General features: G+C 43.6%; 1 long non-coding RNA gene across 1 annotated transcript in view; it reads right to left on the bottom strand.

The window, feature by feature from the left end:
• Nucleotides 1–1,075: 1,075 nt before the first annotated feature.
• The window catches only part of LOC140409580 (uncharacterized), a 77,571-nt gene continuing 53,896 nt past the window's right edge, over nucleotides 1,076–24,750 (bottom strand). The window contains exon 2 of the long non-coding RNA XR_011940404.1: nucleotides 1,076–1,661. This is a non-coding gene — a long non-coding RNA (uncharacterized lncRNA). The remainder of the gene's footprint in view (nucleotides 1,662–24,750) is intronic.

Here is a 24,750-nt window from a genome sequence, read left to right as displayed (position 1 = left end):
TTTTTACCAGGCTTGCCACCCCCGGATCACCCCCTACCAATGCCTCCAGCCCCCGCCAAAGCCCCCCCTGCCCAAGGATTGGCTCCCTCCCCCCCCCGACTGTGGCGGTGCTGGACTTAGTCCGCAGCTGCCATGCCGAGTTCCTGAAAATAAATAACACACGTGACCGACGCCGCCGGGAACTCGGCCCATCAGGGCGGAGCATCGGGGGGGGGAGGGCCTCAGGTAACGTCCTGAGGCCGTCCCGACGGCGTGCGGCGCACTCACAGAGTTCGACATTCTGAAGAGGGCTGCGCATCGCAAAGGCAGCACCGCCCCCGATTCCGCCACCAATGTACATTCTCCCGCTGATCGGCAAATGCGGTTTCGGCGTCGGAGACCGGAGAATCCCGCCCGTGGTTTCCAGCTCCCTAATCACAGTCAAATCCATACAAAAGACGGATTTACATGGGCCCACCGCACAGAGCCGGAATCTCATTGCTGCCGCCAGCGGGGGCCGGGAGCATCACGTCTAATTTGGCGCTGGGCACAAATCCCGATTTTTGCTCCACCCAGCATTCTCTGCCCAATCGCTGCTGCTGTCAGGCAGTGGAGGATCCAGACTGTAGTTTTAACCATATCTAGACACACTTCTTGAGAGGATAGACACATGAATTAAAACTAAATTCTAAGTGAGTTGAAATGGTTAACCAGCTCGGAGGCACACTGTTGATTCAAGGATCTCTGTTAAGATGGGAGACAACACAAAGCTGCCAGTGCTGCATAGCAGCCTGAGAAAGTAAACGGCGCAGCCAACTCAGTGTAAAATATGTTCAGTAACAAACTGGAGGAGGGAGACAGAGAAAGATCAATCATGGAAGACCTCAAAAATCAGAGGAACAAAATGTTTGCCAACAAGTAGATATGTGTCAGTAAACACAGGGACAGAAAGTCAAGGCTGGGAGAGCGTGCCACTGTTAGTGATGGGAAAATTTGACAATCAGCCGGAAACATTTCAACTTGACACAGTACTTGGATTGTCTGTTGTATCAAAGAAATTTTGTAAGAAAAAGAGAGAAAACGATTTAGACACAAGTTGAATCGCCAGCAGCAGCTTTTATTACTTGTGAACTGTTGCAATTCTTTACTGCTTCATTTAAATAAAAATGTTGGGCAGTGCCTAAGACAGGTAGGATGATTTCATCTGTATCAGCCCATCTTGACGGTGCCCATGCAATGGCAACATAATCCTGATGGGATTTGGCAAACAAGGTAAGGTTGAAGAATGCTGCCAATTGGCAAATTCCAAATACCGGAAATGTACAAACTTTCTTCTTTCATTACAGAATATTTCACCATTTAGCTTAAAACAAAAGCAGAAAATGCTGGAAACACCAGATCAGGCAGAATCTGTGCCGAGAGAAACAATTAGCAGAACTAGTTCTGACAAAGAAGGTAATTGACCTGAAACATTATCTTAGCGTCTTTCTCCACAGATGCTGCCTGACCTGCTGAGTATTCCCAGCGTTTTGTCTTTCAGATTTCACACATCTGCAGTATTTTGCTCTTGTCGCTATTTAGTTTGATCAGATGAGCAGTGCCTATATCATATGTTCATGCAAGGTTAGGAAAATTCTATTCCGTCTCGTTCCTAAGCCTTGTTACTTTCCAGCTTTGGTGACCTGCAAGAAAAACAAATCAATGAAACAGTTTGCAGGTAACCTCAGTGCACTCTAAACATTATTGATGCTTTGGGAATAATCACATAATTGCTGCGGAACCATAAGAATGCGTGTGGTCTCACTCCATTTTTTGAAGATTGGAATATCGATCATCCTCAATTCCTGAGGCCCAGCTTCTGTGTTTAAAAATGTGCTCAAAATCTATTCTAGGCCATTTATCTGCTCATTTTCTTGGTGTTTCATAGAATCATAGAATTTACAGTGCAGAAGGAGGCCATTTCGCCCATCGAGTCTGCACCGGCCCTTAGGAAAGAGCACCCCACTTAAGCCCACACATCCACCCTATCCCCGTAACCCAGCAACCCCACTTAACTTTTTTGGACACTAAGGGCAATATATCATCGTCAATCGACCTAACCTGCACATCTTTGGAAGGAAACCGGAGCACCCGGAGGAAACCCAAGCACACATGGGGAGAACGTGCAGACTCCACACAACAGTGACCCAAGCCGGGAATCGAACCTGGGACCCTGGAGCTGTGAAGCAATTGTACTAACCACTATGCTACTGTGCTGCCAGAGGACCTATCTATCTTATTGGTCCAGTTGCTTTGTATATATGTATTTCTTTGAGTTTGTTTACTACCCTCTGCGTATATTTTGAAAACAATATTGGTGATTTTTATATTCATTGAGGTCGGAGAAAGAAACGTTAGTGCAGATAATTCATATTTTGACCAAGTAACCAAGTCTGTCATGGTTAGACAGAAAGAAATTAATCAGCTCCACGCCTCTCAACAATGTGGCTGCATTTCAATCTCACAATGTTGGATAATTTGATATTTCATAATTCTCATGCTAGTTATCGCATGACTTCTGTGAATCATATCGCTAATTTAGTGTCAAGTTGGGGCCAGTTTTGCATCATAAAGAATGGAACAGATTTCTGAGCCAAAATAACTGGAACAAATCATCTGGAGTCTTTATCTGCAATGACCAATGAAATGGATCCTTATTGTTGTTGAAACCACAGACTCACTACTTAGTTGACTAAGTTATCAATTAAGCTGTGTAGGAGTTATTACACCTTAATTCAGACTTGCACAAATGTTAAGCACATAAAAAATGCAGAAACTGACAGCTTGGTTTATTTTTGATAGATCCACCCCTTGATAATTGGATGCATTAAGACTTTAGGCATTGTACACTAATGTGTTAACCTTGGTTATATTCTGTGTCAGACTTTGTCAAATTATTACAAAGAAAGAATTACCTTCAATGAACACATTAGGTGGTAACATTATTACAAATAAAATAATTATGACGAGAACATTGACTTTACCATCCCCAGACCTTCATTGTTTCTTAACGTTGTTCACACAAACCTGCCTCCCATCCATTGACTCCATTTACACCTCCCACTGCCTGGGGAAAGCGGGCAGCATAATCAAAGACCCCTCCCACCCGGCTTACTCACTCTTCCAACTTCTTCCATCGGGCAGGAGATACAAAAGTCTGAGAACATGCACAGACTCAAAAACAGCTTCTTCCCCACTGTTACCAGACTCTTAAACGACCCTCTTATGGACTGACCTCAATAACACTACACCCCTGTATGCTTCATCTGATGCCGGTGTTTATGTAGTTACATTGTGTACCTTGTGTTGCCTGTTATGTATTTTCTTTTATTTCCTATTCTTTTCATGTACTTAGTGATCTGTTGAGCTGCTCGCAGAAAAATACTTTTCACTGTACTTCGGTACACGTGACAATAAACAAAATCCAATCCAATCATGAATTAGACTTTTTGTTGCTTGTTGCAGTTCTTCCATACCCCACTAGTTTGGACTTCCCAATCAGCAAGTAATTTTCTTCTGGCACAAAAAAATATATTTTTCCAGCAAGACTGGTTGTCATTAAATGGATTTTGTTTGATTTTATTATTTCAATCTAATTTATAATTCTCAAATGACATTTTTTTTCCCTTTTCATTTCTTTCTCCGCATTTCTCTCATTTTATTTATTTCTCTCACTAGAGACCACGTTATGTTGTAGTTTAGTGCAAATTCAAGAATGTTCTAACAATGCGGGCTAATTGTCATCCTGAACAAGGACCCTTTATGATGGCATGACAAGGAAGTTCAATTCTGTACTCCTACCACCTCAATGTTACAGAGCATTAATTATACACAGTTTGGTGCAATAAAAGCCCGAATGAACAGATTTGAGTGTGGTTTATCATTTTACGAGTTAATTGTCAATAATTGCTGAGGAGGGACTTTTTGTAACACCTGTTCCTGAGTGTGACATTGGCTCTGCAGTTATGTGAGACCATTGTTTCTTATATCTCTGCAACACCATCAGCATTGAAGAGTAGTTATGTGAGATCACTTTATTAATATTCTACAACACCATCAGATTTACATGCACTGAGAATCCTGCTCGGCTGGCAATCAGCAGCACCACCCACAGCTGCAGACTGGCTAGCTGACCTTTCGGAATTTCTTCACCTGGAGAAGATAAAATATGCCATCCGAGGGTGGGAGGAAGGCTTCCTTCCTGTAAGGGCAATTTGTCAGTCTGTTACAAAACCTGTTTGAGGCCAGCAACAACCAATAGAGGGAGAACTGGAAGGAGTAGAGAGGGGGAAAAAAAAGACAAGAAGCAACGCCAGGGATGCACATTCCAGCGGGGAGGGGAAAAAGGGGGCAGAGAGTCTGAGACAGGCAAAGAGGGACAACACGGGGGAGGGAGGAACCCCCCCACTCATCCACCAAAAAAAAGGTATCAACCAAGGAGGATAGCAAGGGTGGGTGGGAGGGGGGAGACGGGGAGGGGTTAGTGAAGGGGGGGTGCAGGGGAGGTTGCAGGGGGGGGGGGGGAGGAGGACACGCCGAACTAGACGGTAGCAATCTGAAAATAAAGTAAAATAAGACAAAAGCCTTTTTGAGTTACGCTGTACAATAAATAAACCCAACGCCAATGTACATAATGTTGAAAATGTCAATAAAAAGATTTTGAAAAAAAAAAAGACTTTCATGCACTGTGCAAGGTGATTCATCCAATTTCATTTACATATCAGCATCATTAAACATTCACTATTAACTTCTGAATGCTTTTACTCAGCACAATTTGGCAAATGGATATGCATGACTCTACTCCATTAAGGATCAAACAGAACTACATTAACAAATGTTTAACAATTAGATTTGAAATATAGATATTAGTGCTACATAATAATACTGCAATTAATATTGAAGATACATGATCAGTATTCTCTAAGACGTCCACGCTTTGCATCTTATGCACCACCATATGCCCACCTTATGCATCTTTTTTGACTAATAATCTCCACTGGTAGTTGAAAGACAAATGAGAAGTGCCCAGCCAGTTATGACAACATATAGCTCCATTATTATTTAGCTGATTGGCCTGATTTGATTTTAGCCAACAGGCCTGGTACATCATGATTTGATATATCATCTTTGAATCATAAACATCATGTTAAAGAATTTGAATCGATTAAGTCTACAAAAAAATCTACACCAGTATAAATTCACCCATACAACAAGATATGCCTGAAATGGAGCAGTTGTCAACATTTTTTTTAACTTGCAGATACTTTTAGTTGGATTTTTTTGGCATGGTATGTTTCGATGACATACAAAATACTACTGTAATGGTTCATCTGCTGGTGCATTAAATTTGAAAAAAAAAATCTTACTTACGGGTAAAATAATAAGCTAAACAGGTGTGGCACAAATGTTACTTGCTTCTTGCCAACCCAAGCCTGGATATTGTCCAGGTCTTGCTGCGTTGGGACATTGTCTTCAATAATCTCTGAGGAGTTGCAAATGGTGCTGAACATAAATGACCATCCCCACTTATAATGGAAGGAAAGTCATTAATGAAACAGCTGAAGATGGTTTGGCCTAGGACACTAGGTTGAGGAACTCCAGCAATGATGTTCTGGAACAGAGATGATTAATCTCCAACAACTGCACCATCTTCCTTTGTACTAGGTATGACTCCAACCAGTGGAGACTTTTTCCCCTGACTCCCATTAACTCCAGTTTTGCTAAGGCTCCTTGATGCCATACTCGGTCAAATGAGGCCTTGATGTTAACAGCAGTGGCTCTCACCTCACCTTTGGAGTTCAGCTCTTTTGTCCATATTTGAACCAAAGCTGTAATGAGCTCAGGAGCTGGGTGACCACAGTGCCTCTTGGTTGCCCAGTTTTGAGTTTCTAGATATTCATATGGGGCTATCGGGGCCATAGTGGATGAGGGTCAGTGAGACTCTCATTCATCTCTTGAACTGGACCAATGCCTCAACAAATGGTGGCATGCCTTTTAATCTGGCATCTCAGCATTGCTCTGCCTTCATCTCCTCCTTGGGTGTTTGCCAGGCCTGACTCCAGCCTGTCCCACCTTCTCACCATTGCAGACATTGCAAGGTAGGAGGCACGTTCACAAGATTGAAAAAGCTCCCCATTCCTGCCTCCCTGATGAAAATTCAGCCTGAATAGGCCAATTCTCATTGCATTAACCTAATTTTTAACTTTATGTAATCAAATTAACGAGATGGCGCTAAATAAAAGCTGACCTCAGTCATCCTACAAGGATGTGGATCTTCTGGTTCACTTTACCAATTAAGCTGATGTAAATTGGGCAAGTGGGATCTGACAAATCAAGTGAAAAGGCCTTAGGCACATTTGTCTCCCAGTGCAATAGTTGCACAAATTTACAACTGGGAAAACCCTCCACCCCACCAACGAACATTGGCAGCCATGTGTACCTCTAAAAGATGCAATGCAGTAACACACCAAAGTTCCTTAGACAGCACCTTCCAAATCCACGACCACTACCATCTAGAAGGATAAGAGCAACAGATATCTGGGAACTCCACCACCTGGAGGTTCCCCTCCAAGCCACTCACCACCCTGATTTGGAGATATATTGGCGTTCCTTCACTGTCGTTGGGGCAACATCCTGGAAGTCTCTCGCTAACAGCACAGTGGATGTACCTACACCTCAATAACTGCAGCGGTCCAAGAAGGCAACTCGCCGCCGCCTTCTGAAGGGCAACTAGGGATGGGCAATAAATACTGGCCTAGCCAGCGATGCCCACATCCCGTAAATGAATTTTAAAGAACCACCTACCCTACACATCTTTTTGGGTTGTGAGGGTGAGACCCACACAGACACGGAGAGAATGTGCAAACTCCACATGGACAATGACCCAGGGCCAGGATCGAACCCGGGTCCTCGGTGCCGTGAGGCAGCAGCGTTAAACACTGCGCCACCGTGCTGCCCTAATATATATATAAATACCATTTGTTACTTAAGCTTCTGTCTCTCTTATCTCTGTTAATCCAATGTTTCGTTCCATCCTTTTTGACATTCTTTTTTTAAATTTTCCAATTAAGGGGCAATTTGGCGTGACCAATCCACCTACCTGCACATCTTTGGGTTGTGGGGGTGAGACCCATGCAGTCATGGGGAGAATGTGCAAACTCCACATGGACAGTGACCCGGGGCCGGGATTGAACCCGGTGCTCCCCTCTTTTTTGACATTCTGTACCTGATTTGATATTGAATTTACTATTTGCATATATACATGCTGATTCAGACAATTCCACTCATTTTACAGTGCTTCAACGTGATTGATTGACGAGATACAATTACTTATCCTGTTCACTTAGGTCTCAGATGCCCTGTAGAGGGCATTGCATTATTTCAAACACCCATTTACAGCAACTTGCTGTGCAAAATCTCATGTAACGTAAATGGGAAAAGGCAAAAAATAGTCTGCCAGTTTGTTTGTCAGCTGCAATAACATATGTTTAGTGCCATAATTTTAATTGATTATGTTTAATTCACATGATCAATGAAAGTCAAAAATGTTTTACCTTATTAAAATATAAAAGGTAGTTATCATTTTATTAATCATTCATGCTAATTGCATCAAATTTATATGTTAGGAAATAGGCTTCCTCATCCCCTCCCAAAGAAAGTGCAGAATTATTTTTACTGGCTATAGTGCCTCCAGTGCACAAGAAAACAGAACAATGAACGAGAAGCCAAGGTCAGTGTACCTTCGGAGCTGGCAGTTACTCCCAATATTAGTTCTATCAACCTTCCCCAGAGTAATCCTTTAATTTTCTGTTAATGATAAATTAAGCTGCCAAATAAAATGTTAGCTGCATTCATGCAATTGTAACGACTTAACAGTGGGAAATGAACCACTCAACCTTTTGTTAGCGGGGTCAGACTTTATTCTTGATCACTGCAACGGAAGCATGGAAACATGTAAAAGCCTGAGAATGGCTTTGGTCACATTTAAAGGGGTGCGAGCTCCAATTTTTAGGGAAGCAATTTACTAAAATAAAGAGGCATTATTAATCAAAACGCCATTAAACGCATCAGGAAAGTGCAGAATTTCTGACAGGGCAAGATTACTCACCAGAACCGGGAATTCTGCCTGCCCAACTGCAATGTGATTGACCCCTACCAAAGGCTCCAGACATCTTCATTATTACAATGAAGGCAAGAATATCACATTAATGACCAAGAATGAGAGGCTTTAGTTATAAGGAGAGACTAGACCTTGAGAGCAAGGTAAGTTAAGAAGAGATCTGATGGAAGTGTTCAAAATGACGTGTTAGTATCTAGGGGACAGAAATTTAAGATCATCAATGAAAAAATTAAGGGAGATATCATGAGATGTATTTACATACCATAAACAGCGAGGAAAGCAGAATCCTTAAATCTCTTAAAATAAAATAGATAACTATTCATAGAATCCCTGCAGAAGAAGGTCATTCTGCCCATCAAGTCTGCACCGACCTTCTGAATGAGCACCTTATCTCGACTCAAACCCTACCATATCTCCATAACCCCACCTTGGCGACAATTTAGCATAGTCAATCCACCTAACATGCACATCTTTGGACTGTGGGAGGAAATCCACGCAGACGCAGGGAGAACGTGCAAACTCCACAAGTCCCCCGGGGTCAGAATCGACCCCGGGTCCCTGGCGCTAGCCATTGTGCAACCATGCCACCCTTAAAAAAAGGAAATCTGAGACGGTTATGATGAAAGGAATGGAGTGGAGAAAGCTCTTTCAGAATTACACAGTTCAATGGACCTTTTGACAATAAAATTCAAAATTTTAACTGGAAGCACAAGCAGATGGCAGTAGCTTGTCACTGACTTCAATTGAAAGGAGAATTAGGCAGAGTCTGCAATGGGAGCTGATGTGCTACTACCTGTTTTACATTCCGACTGAAGTTGAATTTTACCTTCTGATTCATTGGGAACCTGCCCATTTGACATCAGGAAATGGCACTTTGCTGTGGGATTTAAAGGTCTGCAGTAGGTAAAAGGGCTACTGTAAGTGAACCTATCAGTTTGGGAGTGGAGAGTGAAGGCTTGCTGCTGAGAAATGTCCTTTCGTTCTGAAACAGGGTTCTCTGAGACAGCCTTAAAAGCCAGGCAGAAAGACTTCTTGTGAGAGTCACCTACTTTATGTGGATATATGGGTCTTCAGCATTCCACCTAGGATGGCGGCATGGTAGCACAATGGTTAGCATTGTTGCTTCACAGCGGCAGGGTCCCGGGTTCGATTCCCGGCTTGGGTCACTGTCTGTGTGGAGCCTGCTGTGTGGAGCCTATCATAGCTTTTGCTGTGTCTGATGCTTTTAACTACTTCCAAATCTCACTCAGAGTGAACATATTACGTCTTAGTGGAGATCTCAAGAGGAGACCGCAAGATCATTCAGTTAGGATTTTTGGCTAAAGAAGCTTGAGCTGGCAGACAAAGTTTCCAATCTGTTAAAAAAGATTTTTTTGTCTCATTTCAAAGTGACGGCAAAGCTATCAATAAAAAATTCAAACATTATTCTTTGTAAACTTCACTCCTCTCAGTTGTATCCCGCAGCAGACTCCGGACCTTTATCAGCCTGTATATAAATGCAAAATACACTTTTAATTTTTGAAACTTTTGATTAGACTTGAAATTGTGAAAGAGCTCGTGCAAGGTTAGCTTTTCACAACATGCTTATTCTTGCTTTTAATTCTGTCTCCCACTCACAGCATGGTTTGTGGACAAGAATCCTTGCAGCAGGCAAAAATGTTACATATACTTAAATCTCTTGCAAATAAGAAACACACGTAATGCAAGTGTAATGTTCCCAAATTGCTCCTCAGCACTTTCAGAACTGACATGGTAAATAAGCTGTTACATGCAAATCAATCTCTGTAATTTTTTGCCCATCCCAAATGGTGCACATTACATGACTTCACTGTCATTTCCTGTGGTTTCAACAGGAACTCAGGAGGAAAACATTTCCGGATGTTAACCCTTCAGTACTGAAAATGACTGGTTGGGAGTTATTCATTTTCTCTGGATTTGGTAGTTGTTGTGCAGTCCATCCCTGTGTGCACAAATGTCCCTTTCAATCACATGGTTGATGTTGTCATTACTCCCCAAGATGCTTCTGTAGTGATTGCTATACTTGTTTCTGATTTAGGGCTGCATTTCAAAACTACCCACCTTATGTCGTAGTACTGATTGGTTTTTATGTTGCGGCGAACATTGGAGATCCCATGACCTCCCTGGCCGAGGCCACAGCAAACCTCGGAGGCCACATGATGCCACGACAAATCAGGACAAAGGCCTGGGGCCTTTAAAACCTGCAGACCAGGTCTGGCCTGGAAGAAGGGTTGGATTCACTGTCTGGTAGTGTAAAGTGTAATTTCTAAATAACATTTTGACTCTAAATGAACCATCCAGTGCTTTATTTTCATCTGCTGGTGGTTGCCTGGAGATCCTGTTACGATATTGACGATGAGGAAAAAAGACCCGATTGCGGGACAAGCACGGTAGGCTGTTCAGGACAGGTTCCAAGTTATTTCCAGTGCAAGGCGGGAAGAGTGCTAACATACGCTTTTTGGGAAGATCGAGCCTTTCATAATCATAAGATGTAGGAGCAGAATTAGGCCCATCTAGTCTCTTCAGCTATTTAATCATGGTTGACATGTTCCTCATCCCATTCTCCTGCCTCTTCTCCATAATCCCTGATCCCCTTATTAATCAAGAAATCCCCTTACTAATCAAGAACACCAGATTTGTGCTTGTGGTGCTGTTACCTACAGGGCTGCAAACCAAGAGCTGGAAGGTGGACTTAGACAGAATAGTTCTTTCTTAGAACATAAGAACTAGGAGCAGGAGTCATCAATTTAGCCTCTAGAGACGTTCAAGACGATCATGGTCGATCTCATCATGGCTTCAAGCCCACCATCCTGTCCGTTCTCCGTAACCCGTCAACCCATTACTTTAAAAAAAGTAAATTTAGAGTACCCAATTCATTTTTCCAATTTATCGTGGCCAATCCACCTATCCTGCATATCGTTGGGTTAACGCAAACACGGGGAGATTGTGCAAATTCCACATGAACAGGACCCAAAGACGGGATCAAACCTGGGACCTCGGCACCGAGAGGCAGCAGTGCTAACTACTGTGCCACCGTGCTGCTCCCTTCAACCCATTACTAATTAAAAATCAGTCTAACTCCTCCTTAAATTTGCTCAATGTTTCGGCATCCACCGCACTCTGGGATAGCGAATTCCACGACCCTTGGAAAGAAGTATGGCGGGATTCTCCCAACGGGCGGCTAAGTGCCGACGCCGCAGTAAAAAGGGAGTGTTTTACTCCGGCATCAGCGCCCGTTCTGGGACCCTGAGAAACAAGTATACCGCTTTGGATACTTGTGGGGGGGGGGACTTACCAGGGGTAAGCCATGGGGTACGGGCCTCTGGCACGGAGTCTGTCCCTGTTACTCAGAAGGGAAGGGGGGAGAGGAGCAGAGCATTAGTAATTGGGGACTCGATAGTCAGGGGCACAGATAGGAGATTTTGTGGGAGCGTGAGAGACTCACGTTTGGTATGTTGCCTCCCAGGTGCAAGGGTACGTGATGTCTCGGATCGTGTTTTCCGGGTCCTTAAGGGGGAGGGGGAGCAGCCCCAAGTCGTGGTCCACATTGGCACTAACGACATAGGTAGAAAAGGGGACAAGGATGTCAGGCAGGCTTTCAGGGAGCTAGGATGGAAGCTCAGAACTAGAACAAACAGAGTTGTTATCTCTGGGTTGTTGCCCGTGCCACGTGATAGTGAGATGAGGAATAGGGAGAGAGAGCAATTAAACACGTGGCTACAGGGATGGTGCAGGCGGGAGGGATTCAGATTTCTGGATAACTGGCGCTCTTTCTGGGGAAGGTGGGACCTCTACAGACAGGATGGTCTACATCTGAACCTGCGGGGCACAAATATCCTGGGGGGGAGATTTGTTAGTGCTCTTTGGGTGGGTTTAAACTAATGCAGCAGGGGCATGGGAACCTGGATTGTAGTTTTAGGGTAAGGGAGAATGAGAGTATAGAGGTCAGGAGCTCAGATTTGACGTCGCAGGAGGGGGCCAGTGTTCAGGTAGGTGGTTTGAAGTGTGTCTACTTCAATGCCAGGAGTATACGAAATAAGGTAGGGGAACTGGCAGCATGGGTTGGTACCTGGGACTTCGATGTTGTGGCCATTTCGGAGACATGGATAGAGCAGGGACAGGAATGGATGTTGCAGGTTCCGGGGTTTAGGTGTTTTAGTAAGCTCAGAGAAGGAGGCAAAAGAGGGGGAGGTGTGGCGCTGCTAGTCAAGAGCAGTATTACGGTGGCGGAGAGGATGCTAGATGGGGACTCATCTTCCGAGGTAGTATGAGCTGAGGTTAGAAACATGAAAGGAGAGGTCACACTGTTGGGAGTCTTCTATAGGCCTCCAAATAGTTCTAGGGATGTAGAGGAAAGGATGACGAGGATGATCCTGGATAAGAGCGAAAGTAACAGGGTAGTTATTATGGGAGACTTTAACTTTCCAAATATTGACTGGAAAAGATATAGTTCGAGTACATTAGATGGGTCGTTATTTGTACAGTGTGTGCAGGAGGGTTTCCTGACACAGTTTGTTGACAGGCCAACAAGAGGCGAGGCCACATTGGATTTGGTTTTGGGTAATGAACCAGGCCAGGTGTTGGATTTGGAGGTAGGTGAGTACTTTGGCGACAGTGACCACAATTCGGTGACGTTTACGTTAAGGATGGAAAGGGATAAGTATACACCGCAGGGCAAGAGTTATAGCTGGGGGAAGGGAAATTATGATGCCATTAGACGTGACTTGGGGGGGATAAGGTGGAGAAGTAGGCTGCAAGTGTTGGACACACTGGATAAGTGGAGCTTGTTCAAGGATCAGCTACTGCGTGTTCTTGATAAGTATGTACCGGTCAGGCAGGGAGGAAGGTGCCGAGCGAGGGAACCGTGGTTTACCAAAGAAGTGGAATCTCTTGTTAAGAGGAAGAAGGAGGCCTATGTGAAGATGAGGTGTGAAGTTTCAGTTGGGGCGATGGATAGTTACAAGGTAGCGAGGAAGGATCTAAAGAGAGAGCTAAGATGAGCAAGGAGGGGACATGAGAAGTATTTGGCAGGAAGGATCAAGGAAAACCCAAAAGCTTTCTATAGGTATGTCAGGAATAAGCGAATGACTAGGGAAAGAGTAGGACCAGTCAAGGACAGGGATGGGAAGTTGTGTGTAGAGTCTGAAGAGATAGGCGAGATACTAAATGAATATTTTTCGTCAGTATTCACTCAGGAAAAAGATAATGTTGTGGAGGAGAATGCTGAGCTCCAGGTAAATAGATTAGATGGCATTGAGGTACGTAGGGAAGAGGTGTTGGCAATTCTGGACAGGCTGAAAATAGATAAGTCCCCGGGACCTGATGGGATTTATCCTAGGAGTCTCTGGGAGGCCAGGGAAGAGATTGCTGGACCATTGGCTTTGATTTTTATGTCATCATTGGCTACAGGAATAGTGCCAGAGGACTGGAGGATAGCAAATGTGGTCCCTTTGTTCAAAAAGGAGAGCAGAGACAATCCCGGCAACTATAGACCGGTGAGCCTCACGTCTGTAGTGGGTAAAGTCTTGGAGGGGATTATAAGAGACAAGATTTATAATCATCTAGATAGGAATAATATGATCAGGGATAGTCAGCATGGCTTTGTGAAGGGTAGGTCATGCCTCACAAACCTTATCGAGTTCTTTGAGAAGGTGACTGAACAGGTAGACGAGGGTAGAGCAGTTGATGTGGTGTATATGGATTTCAGCAAAGCGTTTGATAAGGTTCCCCACGGTAGGCTATTGCAGAAAATACGGAGGCTGGGGATTGAAGGTGATTTAGCGATGTGGATCAGAAATTGGCTAGCTGAAAGAAGACAGAGGGTGGTGGTTGATGGGAAATGTTCAGAATGGAGTTCAGTTACAAGTGGCGTACCACAAGGATCTGTTCTGGGGCCGTTGCTGTTTGTCATTTTTATCAATGACCTAGAGGAAGGCGCAGAAGGGCGGGTGAGTAAATTTGCAGACGATACTAAAGTCGGTGGTGTTGTCGATAGTGTGGAAGGAAGTAGCAGGTTACAGAGGGATATAGATAAGCTGCAGTGCTGGGCTGAGAGGTGGCAAATGGAGTTTAATGTAGAGAAGTGTGAGGTGATTCACTTTGGAAGGAATAACAGGAATGTGGAATATTTGGCTAATGGAAAAGTTCTTGAAAGTGTGGATGAGCAGAGGGATCTAGGTGTCCATGTACATAGATCCCTGAAAGTTGCCACCCAGGTTGATAGGGTGGTGAAGAAGGCCTATGGAGTGTTGGCCTTTATTGGTAGAGGGATTGAGTTCCGGAGTCAGGAGGTCATGTTGCAGCTGTACAGAACTCTGGTACGGCCGCATTTGGAGTATTGCGTACAGTTCTGGTCACCGCATTATAGGAAGGACGTGGAGGCTTTGGAACGGGTGCAGAGGAGATTTACCAGGATGTTGCCTGGTATGGAGGGAAAATCTTATGAGGAAAGGCTGATGGACTTGAGGTTGTTTTCGTTAGAGAGAAGAAGGTTAAGAGGAGACTTAATAGAGGCATACAAAATGATCAGAGGGTTAGATAGGGTGGACAGTGAGAGCCTTCTCCCGCGGATGGAAATGGCTAGCACGAGGGGACATAGCCTTAAACTGAGGGGTAATAGATATAGGACAGAGGTCAGAGGTAGGTTCTTTACGCAAAGAGTAGTGAGGCCGTGGAATGCCCTACCTGCTACAGTAGTGAACTCGCCAACATTGAGGGCATTTAAAAGTTTATTGGATAAACATATGGATGATAATGGTATAGTGTAGGTCAGATGGCTTTTGTTTCGGTGCAACATCGTGGGCCGAAGGGCCTGTACTGCGCTGTATTGTTCTATGTTCTATGTTCTATTCTGCGGCCCACAGGGGGCTAGGACGGCGCTGGAGCGGCCCACACTGCTCCAGCTCCCGATCCCGGCCTGAACCCGGCACCACGGGGTCCGCACATGCGCAGTTGAGCCGGCGTCAATTGGCGCATGCGCAGTTGGGCCGGCGCCAACTAGCGCATGCGCAGTGGCCTTCTTCCCTGCAGCGGCTCCGACGCCAAATGGCGCAGGGCTACAGGAGCCGGCGTGGAGGAAAGGAGGCCGGGGGGCAGAGAGGCCGGCCAGTTGATCAGTGGGCCCCGGTTGCGGACCAGGGCACTACGGAGGCCTCCCCTGGGGTTGGACCCCCCTTAACCACCCCACAGCCACCCCTGGACCCTTCAACACCGAGGTCCCGCTGGCTCAGAGGATGTTAGAACGGCGCTGGTGGGACCCGGCCTTTTGTTGACGGCCACTCGGCCCATCCGGGCCAGAGAATCGGCGCGCCAGCCCGTGCTGGCCCAGGCCGGAGAGTCGGCGCATACCCCAACCGGCGCCACGAGGCGCCGATTCTCCGCAATGTGGAGAATTGCGTCCCAGCGTCGGGGCGATTCTCCAACCCGGCTGGGGGTCGGAGAATTCCGCCCGTAGTTTCTCCTCATCTCTTTTTTAAATTTGCTATCCCTTATCCTGAAACTATGGCCTCTCGTTCTAAAATGCCCCAGAAGAGGACGCATCTGCTGCACGTCTACTTTGTCCATATCTTATATAGGCCATCAGGCCCTGAGGACTTGTGTGCCTCGAATCCTAATAGTTTGTTGAGGACTGTTTCCCTTTCGATGTTGATTGTCCTGTGTTCCACCTTTTCTATTACCTGTGAACTGCCCTTTCCTACAATGATGGAACGACTGCCCTCCACTGTGAAAACTGAGGCAAAATCTTGATTTAGCATCTCCGCCATTTCTGATTTCCCAACTATTAACTCTCCGGTTTCATCTTCCAAGGGACCAACATTCTCTTTGCAACTCTCTTCTCTTTTATGTACTATCCTTTTTCAAATTTTGCACTAGCTTTCTTTCATAATTTACTTTCACACTTTTTATTACTTTTTTTTTAAACCCTTTGTTTATGTTTGCCAATAGTCTAGCCAGCCACTGGCCTTTGCAACATGGTACACTAGGGCTGGATTCGCCGCAGTGGGATTCTCCATTGCGCAGGCATCGCACCCACGCCTGGGGATTTCCCGACGGCGTGGGGCTGCCTATAATGGGAAACCACACTGGCCGGCTGGTGGGATGAAGAATCCCGCTGCCAGCGGGACGGAGAATCCCGCCCATTAGTTTTTGTTTTTATATTGGTCTTAACCTCCTTGCTTAGCCATGGATTTTTTTGTACCTTTCTTACTGTCTTTTTTCCTCTCTGGAACATATTTTAGCTGTGAGGAATTGAGTATCTCCTTCAGCAGCTGCCACTGCTCATCAGCTGTCCTAACTTTTAGCCTTCCTGCCCACTGTACTCAGGCCAAATCCTTCCTCATGCCTAGTTAATTACCTTTGTTTAATTCCAGAACGCTAGTGTGGGTCCCCACCTTCTCGCCCCCAATACTGAGTATTCTTGGATATTCAATTTCCAGACCTGGTCTCCTTGTAACCATGTCTCAGTAATCGCGACCAACTCATGCCCTTTTGTCTTTATTGGCGCTGATAACTCATTAATTTTGTCCTGAATTTTGGTGCATTTAGATACAAGGCTTTTAAATTTGTTCCATTGCCAAATTTCCCTACTCTTTTACAATTCCTCGTTGCAAAAAGATATTCAATCGTTCTGTCCCTCATCTTTATTTTCTGGTAACCATCCGCCTCATTGCTAGCCTGCACTCCTACCTCCTCCTTTAATTTTGGTTTTGCTCATCCTCCCTGCAGTCCCCTTTCCCACTCACACAGGGAGCAAGAATCTCAAACCTGTTGGACAAGGACAAGGGCTGAGGCTCCTGCAACACTACCTCCTGGATCCCTCTAGCTACCTCACTTACAGCTACTCCCTCCTGTCCCTGAACACTGGCCAAATCCAAGGTAGTCAGTCCAAGGGGTGTGACTGCCTCATGAAACACAGTGACCAGGTACCTCTCCCCCTCCCGGATGTCTCACAGTGTCCGAAGCTCAGCCTCCAGCTCATCAACTCTGAGCTGCAGTTCCTCCAGTAACCAACACTTACTACAGATGTGGTCACTAGGAAACACAATGGGGTCCACCAACTCCCATATCATGCAGGAACAACACATCACCTGGCCCTCCATCCATATTTTATTAAATTAGCTTTTAATTTTTAAAAAAAAATTTCAACTGGATTTTATATCTCTCCTTGATCAGAAAGCAACTTATAATCAGTAATTTAAAATGGATTTTCAAATTTAGCACAAATTCCCTATTAGCGAATCAAGTCACAGCCTTCCTGTGATAATCTTTCAGTATTTTCCCCTCAATTGGAATCCTCAGGGTGTATCACTCACATTCCCAGATTGTTCTCCGGTTTTCACTCACCTTCTCCCAGGCTGTTCTCTGGTTTTCACTCACCTTCCCAGGCTACTCTCCAGTTTTCTCCCGTTCTGCTCCTGATGCGAAGGCCGCAAATCCCTGAGGTAAGGTTTTATATCACTCCCCTTCCAAAGTTCCTCTCCGGTTTTCTCTCGATGTGCTCCCGATGCGAAGGCCGCAAATCCTCGAGGTAAGGTTTTTACATCATTCACCTTCCCAGGCTGCTCTCTGTTTTACTCCTGCTCTGCTCCTGATGCGAAGGCCACAAATTACAGAGGTAAGGTTTTATATCACTCCCTTTCCAAGGCTGCTCGCTGGTTTTCTCCCGCTCCACTCCTGATGTGAAGGCCGCAAATTCCCGAGGTAAGGTTTTTATATCACTCACCTTCCCAGGCTCCTCTACGGTTTTCTCCCGCTTCGTTCCTGGCGTTTCAATTTGGATGAGGAGAATTGGATGCAACTGGAGCATATTTGTTACTTTTTTAGAGCAAACTGCATAGAAGGGGGTGAAAAGCAAAGAATTATCTTGCTCATCGCCTGTGGCACCCTGACCTACAATGTAATAAAAAAGCTTGACCTACCCTGAGGCCCCTAATTCCAAATCATTTAATGATCTTGTGGAATTAGTTAGAGATCATTATCACCCGAAGCCCTCTATTATCCTTCGGTGGTATATGTTTAATTCAAGGGGGAGGGGACCAGGAGAATCTATTGCAGTTTTTATGGCTGAGTTGAGGAAGAGGACACAATATTGTGGTTTTGGGACATCCCTCAATGACATGTTACGGGACAGGCCGATGTGTGGTGTGAATAACACGGCTAATCAGAAGAAGGTGCTGGTGGAATCAGAGCTGGACTTAAAAAGGGCAATGGAAATAGCCTTGTGCATGGAGGGGGGCTGAGAAAGGCACCTAGGAATTGTAAAATGTACCTGAGGGCAAGGTCCACCAGTTGGAGCAAAGGGCTACAAGTAGCAGTACCAGGAGTGAAGCTTATGGTGCAGACAGGGGTAAGTTCACCCACAGAGGGAACTGGGTGAGGGAGATCTGTCCCAAGTGTTATGGGCCAGGGTGTAGAGAACCCCAAAGCGTATCATGGCGTTCACCTGACCCACAATTTTCAATAGATTGTGGTATGGGGAGCACACGGCCCACTCTACAGCGATGGTACAGCAGAAATGGAAAAGTATTTTTTAAAGCAAAACAATGTTTATTCTATGAACTCAAGTTAACCTTTTTAAAACATTGTGAACATCCTAGCAACCATCAGTTCAAATACAACCCCCAAAGAACACAACACTAAGTAATCCTTAATAAATTCCTAAACAACATTCAGAAGACAAAAGACCCTTTGTACATTAAGATCAGGTTTAAATTCAGCATTGAGAACAGTTACCACGTTGAAATCAGCAAATGAACATTCATAAGCTTGCAGAGATTCATACACATCCTGCTGTGATTTCAGCTTCCCCGAAACGAAAATGAAACCAACTCACCCTGCAGCAAAAAGCCTAAAGCGAAAGTAAAAAGCTGACAGACAGCCCAGCTCCACCCACTCTCTGACATCACTGCAGTAATAAACATCCATTTCTTAAAGGTACTCTCATTACAGATATTTATATACGCACCCATTTATGAACACCGATTTCTTAAAGGTACTCTCACATGACAGCTCCCCCCAAGAAAAAAAAACCTTCAACTTCAAGATGATTTCATTTTTCACCTTTTCACTATCCTTTAAAAAATGCACACAGTAAATATACCTTTTTGTTTCAAAAAACAACACATGCAAACAGATAAAATAATATAGTCCATTTTTGTTCTTCTTCCTCGAACTGGAATCCTTCTCGATTGACAGTCTCTTTGGACAAGAAGGTCTCTGCATGATCCATCCATTTCTCTACACCTCGGCATTTCTCTTTAAAGTCAGATACTTTAGTTCAATCTGATCACAGAGTCCCTTGTAATTCTCCAAAATAGGAGCATTAGTTATCACAACTTTCAGGCAGTCAAATGCCTGTTGAAAGTCCGTTGTCCACTGATTGTTTTTACGCTTCTTCAGCAAGTCTGTCAGTGGAGAAACCACGCTACAAAACGTTTGCACAAATGTTCGATCAAATCCACTCATGCCAAGAAATTGCATTATTTCCCTTTGTGATGAGGGTATTGGAAACTCCTAAATAACTGTTGTCTTCACATCTCGTGTGACCATTTGACCCTGTCCGATTGTATGGATAAGAAAAGTGACTTGGGCTTTTCTAAATTCACTTTTGGCTAGATTTATCACCAAACCCGCCTCTTGAAGTCGATCGAGTAACTCCATCCGATGTTTTAAATGCTCTTTCCATGAATGGCTGAAAATTATCAGATCATCGAGGTAAACCACACAACTGGGTAATCCTGAAACAACTTTGTTAGTTAACCGTTGAAATGTGGCTGGGGCATTTTTCATGCCAAATGGCATAACTTTGAATTGGTACATACCACCTGGAGTCACAAAAGCTGAAATCTCTTTCACCCTTTAGGATAAAGGTATTTGCCAGTAACCTTTAAGTAAATCCAATTTGGAAATAAAAGCTGATCGTCCCACTTTCTCAATGCAATCCTCCAAACGTGGGATAGGATAAAAGTCCGTTCTTGTAACTGTATTAACCTTTCTATAGTCCACACACAACCGTTGGGTACCATCTGGTTTAGGTACCATCACTATGGGTGAGCTCCAGTGGCTGCAACCCACTTCAATTATGCCATTTTTAAGCATACTCTCAATCTCTTTGTTAACCTGTGCCAATTTTAAAGGGTTAAGTCTGTATGGATGTTGTTTGATTGGAACAGCATTTCCCATATCTATATCATGTATAGCTGTTTTAGTACTTCCCAATTTATCTCTACAAACTTGCCCACGTGATATCAATAACTCTTTCAGGTCAGTCCGTTTTTCCTCTGGAAGGTAACTCAACAATTTATTCTAATTTTTAAGAACATCCTCTTTTCCAATTTAATTTGAGGTATGTCAAATTCACAGTCACCTGGATTTGGTTCGTCACTTTGAGTTAGAATCATTAAAACCTCCTCCTTTTTCTCTCCTTCCCTTTCAAAGTACCTTTTAAGCATATTCACATGACACACTCGGTGAGTCTTCCTTCTATCCGGCGTTCGTACTACATAATTCACCTCACTTAATTTCCTTTCAATCTGATAAGGTCCACAAAACCTTGCTTTTAAAGGTTCACCTACCACTGGTAACAATACGAAAACTTTATCCCCACTGGCAAAACTACGAACTTTGGATTTCATGTCCACTACCCGTTTCATCACATTTTGTGCAACTTTCAAATGTTGTCTAGCCAATTCACCTGCTCTATTTAATCGTTCCCTAAAATTTGACACGTAATCCAATAATCTAATTTCCGATTTTTCACTCACCAATTTTTCCTTAATCAATTTAAGTGGTCCTCTTACCTCATGACCAAAAATTAGTTCAAAAGGACTGAATTTGGTTGACTCATTAGGTGCATCCCTAATTGCAAACAGTATGCATGGAATTCCTTTATCACAATCCTCTGGATAATCTTGACAATAAGCCCTCAACATTGTCTTTAATGTCAGATGCCACCTTTCTAATGCTCCCTGTGATTCTGGATGGTACGCAGTTGATTTAAATTGTTTTATTCTTAAGCTATCCATAACTTCTTTGAATAACCTTGAGGTAAAATGTGATCCTTGATCCGATTGTATTTCTGTGGGTAGTCCATCTAGTAAAGAATTTGAGTAACTCCTCCACAATCTTTTTAGCTATAATACGATGTACCGGAATGGCCTCTGGAAACCTAGTGGACACATTCATTACAGTCTAAAGATATTGATTCCCACTTTTCGTTTTAGGAAGTGGTCCTACGTAATCAATTAGGACCCTTGTAAAAGGTTCCTCAAATGCTGGAATGGGTATTAAGGGCGCTGGTTTTATCACTGCCTGAGGTTTCTCTATCACTTGACATGTGTGACACGATTGACAAAATTTAACTACATCTTTATGTAGACCAGGCCAATAAAAATGTTTCTGGATTTTAGCTTGAGTTTTCCTTATCCCCAAATGACCTCCCACTGGTACCTCATGTGAAACTCGCAACACCTCCTTTTTGTACCCTATCTGCAATACTGCTTGATGAACTTCTGCCCTCTTTTCATCCGCCAGCATATGTAAAGGTTTCCATTTTCTCATCAAGACATCACTTTTACGGTAATAACACTCTGGTATACACTCAGATTCCTCTTCCGTATATGCTTTCTGATACATCCGTTTTATTTCTACACCTTTCTGTTGTAACTCCGCCAATTTTCATGAACTAAAAATATCCACCTCATCCTCCACCTGTTCTTGTTCTTTTTCAACCATCTGATCAAACACCGTTTCTGATAATTACACTTCAACTTCATCTTCACGCTTTGATTTCTCCTCTTGTCTTAACCTGTGACTTTGAATGAATGAATATTGCTTATTGTCACAAGTAGGCTTCAAATGAAGTTACTGTGAAAAGCCCCTAGTCGCCACATTCCGGCACCTGTTCGGGGAGGCTGGCACAGGAATTGAACCATGCTGCTGGCCTGCCTTAGTCTGCTTTCAAAGCCAACGATTTAGCCCAGTGTGCCTTGTTACTACACAATCCGGAGAAATCCCAGGACATTCGTCCTTCAACACTTAAGTTGTCTGATTTTCCACTGGCCTATCAACCACAGTAGGCATCACTCCCACCTGCGATCCAGCTATATCATTACCCAAGATAAACTGTATTCCTGGACAAGATAGTTTCTCTATTACTCCTACTCCCACTTCACCACTCTTCACTGGACTTTCCATCCTTACCTTATATAATGGAACACTACTCCTCTCACCCTGAATTCCACATATTGCCACCTTTTCTGGCAATATTCTTCCCAAACTACATAACTCCTCATCTCTTACCATTAAAGATTGACTAGCTCCAGTATCTCTTAAAATTGTGACTTCTTTACCTACTCCTCCTGATACACGTGAGTAAACTTTACCCACACAAGTAAATTCTTTAAAGAGATCTGGCACCTTCTTATCAATCACCTCTTGATCAGGCTATACAATCTTTTGCACCTCCTTCGCTTCACTTGGGCTTTCCTTTACCACTTTAACAAACCCCACTGTCTTATCCTGTTTTACCACATCAGCCTTCCCAGTGCTTTTTTTCAACCACCAACACTGTGACTTTACATGGCCTAGTTTATTACAGTGAAAACATTTGACATTTTTCATTTCTTTTCCACCGTCCTGGATTTCTTTTTTAGTCTGAGGTACACTCTCCTTATTATCTCCCATCAGATCACCTTTACCTTTACCACTTGAGTATTTCTCATGTCGCCAGTTTCTATCCCTCACAGGCTGAAACTGATGTCGGAAACCAAGCTTTGATTTATGAACTAATTCATAATCATCTGCCATTTCTGCTGCTAATCTTGCAGTTTTAAATCTCTGCTGTTCCACATGAGTTCTCACTACATCAGGAATTGAATTTGTAAACTCCTCCAAAAGTATAATTTCTCTGAGAGCTTCATACGTTTGGTCTATTTTCAAAGCCCTTATCCACCCATCAAAATTACTGTTTGAGCCTTTCGAACACCATGTATGTTTGACCAAATTCTTTTCTGAAATTTCTAATCCTTTGTCTGTAGGCTTCAGACATTAGTTCATATGCTTCTAAAATTGATTTTTTTCACCTCCTCATACGACTCAGATACCTCCTCCGGTAGTGATGCAAACACTTCACTAGACCTACCTACCAGCTTTGTTTGAATCAGTAATACCCACATGTCCTGTGGCCATTTCATTTGTTTAGCTACCTTCTCAAATGAAATGAAAAAGGCTTCTACCTCCTTCTCATCAAACCTTGGCAATGCTTGGACATAAATAGATTCCCACCAAGCCTTCGACTTTGACGCTCTTTCTCACTATCCTCATCACTATCATCTAACTGTACGTTTCCCCTTACGCCTACCAATTTTACCTGACTGCCATGTTTCATGGCCATTTTCTGAAGTTCAAACTCTCTCTCTTTATCTTTTTCCCTGATCTGTATCTCCCTTTCTCTTTCTTTTTGTTCTGCTGGGGCTATTCTTTCTTTTCTCCTTTCTTCTCTCTCCTTTTTGTTGTCCTCTCTATCTCTCTCTCTTTCTTTTTCCTCTCTCTCTCTTTCTTTTTCCTCTCTCTCTCTTTCGTATTCAAGCTGCTTTAATTCTTTCTCATGTTCCATTTGTTTGATTTTTAACTGAATTTTTGCCATTTCCAATGAGTCAAACTGTATCACAGGCAACTTTAAATGCTTAGCCACCGGCATAATTACCTCATCTTTTCGCATTTTGTCAGGTAATGTTAACTGCAATGTTTTTGCCAAATCTAACAGTCTGCTTTTAGTCTCTGTCCGTAAGGTACTGTGTGTGACCGTCACCACCCCCAAAAACTTCAAAGCCTCTGAAAGAGCCATTGTCCACAACACACTCCCCGCTTAAACTAGAATACCACACCTGAAAAGCAACCACAATATGCTCACCCCTCAAGGTCTTTAAGTTCATTAAGCCCATCAAATAGATAGACTTTTATCCCGGATGAGCCCCCAATTTGTTAAGGGCCAGGGTGTAGAGAATCCCAAAGTGTATCATGGAGTTCACCTGACCCACAACTTTTACTAGATTGTGGTATGGAGAGCACACAGCCCACTTTACAGGTGTGGTACAGCAGAAATGGAAAAGTATTTTTCAAAGCAAAACAATGTTTATTCTATGAACTCAAGTTAACCTTTTTAAAACATACAGTGAACATCTGAGCAACCATCAATTCAAATACAACCCCCAAAGAATACAACACTAAATAATCCTTCATAAATTCCCAAACAACATTCAGAAGACAAAATACCCTTTGTACACAAAGATCAGGTTTAAATTCACTGTTGAGAACAGTTACCACGTTGAAATCAGCAAATGAACATTCATGAGTTTGCAGAGATTCTTACATATCCTGCTGTGATTTCAGCTTCTCCAAAACTAAAATGAAACCAAACCCACCCTGCAGCAAAGTAAAAAGCTGACAGACAGCCCAGCTCCTCCCCCTCTCTGACATCACTGCAGTAATAAACACCCATTTTTTAAAGGTACTCTCACTACAGATATTTATATACACACCCATTAATAAACATCCATTTCTTAAAGGTACTCTCACATGACACAAGTCATCTGGAG

The sequence above is a fragment of the Scyliorhinus torazame genome, chromosome 3 (assembly GCF_047496885.1).
Source record: "Scyliorhinus torazame isolate Kashiwa2021f chromosome 3, sScyTor2.1, whole genome shotgun sequence".
Classification (NCBI taxonomy): domain Eukaryota; kingdom Metazoa; phylum Chordata; class Chondrichthyes; order Carcharhiniformes; family Scyliorhinidae; genus Scyliorhinus; species Scyliorhinus torazame.
This window is presented reverse-complemented; position numbering and strand designations above follow the sequence as displayed.